The sequence below is a fragment of the Lepidochelys kempii genome, chromosome 2, assembly GCF_965140265.1.
Source record: "Lepidochelys kempii isolate rLepKem1 chromosome 2, rLepKem1.hap2, whole genome shotgun sequence".
Lineage (NCBI taxonomy): Eukaryota > Metazoa > Chordata > Testudines > Cheloniidae > Lepidochelys > Lepidochelys kempii.
Genome location: NC_133257.1, coordinates 191349313 through 191352050, shown reverse-complemented (window position 1 = coordinate 191352050; position 2738 = coordinate 191349313).

Here is a 2738-nt window from a genome sequence, read left to right as displayed (position 1 = left end):
TGTTGTACCTCCTCTATGAATATGGAAGCTGCAGGCGTAAAAACACTTACAGAAACTTTTGAAGGTAAAAGAATGAATAACTAGAAACTGCAAAATTTCTAGACCAGCTAGATGTCTGCTGCTGTTAAGTTGCCCTCAGTGTTTTACAATCGACGATGATCTCTGGTCAAATGTTTCTACAAAGTGCATTGAATGACGAGCATCTGCAACCCAATTTATAAATCACTGGATCATCACTGAAATAAGCTCATGTTTAGAATTTGCCCTTGTAATTTTGTTTAGGAAAACAGGGCTTAGATCATTTTAAACAATCTCTTTACTCCATACGACTGATAGCTTTTACAGTTGAGCATCATTTATGTTGTTCACTCAGATTTTTTCAAAGTCAAAGCTTTATCTGTGGTTTTTATACCAATTATTGATGCAACCACCAGAGAAAGCAGTGATATACTGTCCAACTTGATAAACGTTATTACCATCTGTCCCTCTCTCACCTCCACCAAAATAATCTTTGTTGAAAATCAGAGTCTATATTGTTTTCCTTACTTCTTATGTGTGGTCGTTCTGTCAGCATAGAGGAACACATTTTCAGCAGGTGGAAACTGCAATTACTGTACAAAGAATGTTTGTACCAGCATTTGTGTCCACAGTTACCACATTTATTCATGCAAACCATGCCTAAGTGCTGGCCTCAGCTTCCACCTGCAAAAATGGCTGACCTGATTTGCAAAGGTGCTATACTTTCACACTCTCATTGAAGTCAGCTGGAACTGTGGGCACTCACTAGCACATCTGAAAATCAGGCCAGAAGCCAATATTGTGTTTATTATCTACTATTTCACTCCCCTCTCTCATCACTCTTCCCACCCTTGGACCTCCCCAAGCCATGGCTCTCCCCTCGCCTTTGTTTTCTCTGCCCCTGATCCCACTCCTATACCTAGAGTAGCCTCTCTCCTTCAGTACACTACCGACCTCACATTCTTCCTTCAAGTCCCTCCATAAACATCACTCCCTTCAGCCAGCTTTTAGGCACTAACCTTCTATATACCTGATCTCGGGCTTCACCTTATCTTTTATTTTAATTCACATTGCATGTTAACTCCCTGGCAGAGGCAGTGCTAGCCCATTGGGGTTGCTAAGCAGGAATATCCCCCCCCATACTAAGTCCACGTTTATTATAATAATAATAAAAAGCGAATAAGGGCCACCCTTGAGTTGCTTGGGGCCCTAAGCAATTGCTTGGTCTGCTTACCCCTAGCGCCGGCTCTGCTCTCTGGCCTCTCTAAAAATCCTTGGAACTAACAAGACATGTGCTGAAAGAAACTAATCAGTTGTTTTGCTTTTCATATTGCATCTCTTTCCTGAACTGCATTTAATCTATTTAGATTGTAAATTCTTTGGGCAGAGAACTTGTCTCCTTCCATGTCTGTAAAGTGTCATACACAATGATGGTGCCATATAATTCATTAATAATCATATTTTAAGGGGCAGTTTGTACCTTTTCTGCCACAGCTCTGTAGGGGGTGATGTGGGCCACATTGCCCCAGTAGAAACATCATGAATAAATTTCTCTCAGCGCTGCTCCATGCACAATCGCCATCATTGCCCTGGGAAGATGAAAAATTAGAATGAAGGAAATTGCTCCCCTCAGTGTAACAGCCCCACTCCATGGGTATGGAGAGGAGGCAGCCCCTGGCTGTGCCTCATTTTCAGACTCCTGTTACCCAACAATGAGCAAGCACTCCCTCCATCATCCTTATGGTGACACACTATGAGGAGAAATTTCTTGGTGTCCCCTGTTGTAATAACTGGGCCTAAAGATTTACCCTAATTATGAACTCAACTGTGAAATGCGAGTGAAAGTTTATAAAATGTCATAACCACCTATAAACAACAAATGCTGAAGGGAAAAGGTACAAAAAAACCCAGACAATGACTGAACAAATAAACAAATAGTCCAAACAAAAAGGTTTATGGATATAATTCAAGGGTTGTGTTAAGATCATGACTGGTAAACAAGAGCAGTGAGACAGTGAAAATCAATTAACCAACATTGGTGTATTGGAAACAGGTCTAATTGATGGACAAAATAATGAGGGGATGGGCTATTCTACCGCTCCCTCCCTTTTGGGATCCTTAAAACACCCCCCCACACACACACACACACTTTGGGGCATAAAGCTGGCTACCATGATGCCAGCTGACTGAAAAACAAGAGAAGAGGAAGGAGCAAACTTTATTATCATGGCTGCCACCTCACCGTCTCCTGGGACCCCAGACCATCGTCTTTCTAATCCTGAGAGATGCCCTGACCAGTCCAGGTCAGAGAGAGGAAGCCAGATGACACCACCACTTCTACCGGCTCTGGCTGAATCCTGAACACCTGCAATGTGTGATTGTGTCTCTGCCACGTGTCCTTTTCCTCCCCCGCCTTATTTCTTCTCTTTCCTATCTCTCTCCTTTTCCTTCTGTGTAGTAAGAGTCTGGCTTAGCTGCACAACACTGCATATTTTGCAACACTGCTGTAAGCCTGTGACCAGAAAGGCAGCAAAATGCAATACCCTAACCAACCCAACATTGGTACAAGGTTGCCAGGTCTTGGAGTGGTAGAGAAGACTGTGTGCTGTGCCTGTGTTTTTCCAGCAGTGAGGTTGCAAGTGAAAGTCAATGGCAGAGTCAGATGCTCCATTTTTTAATCTTTGCTATTCTTTTCTTTCCCCTTTTGTGAAATGAATATG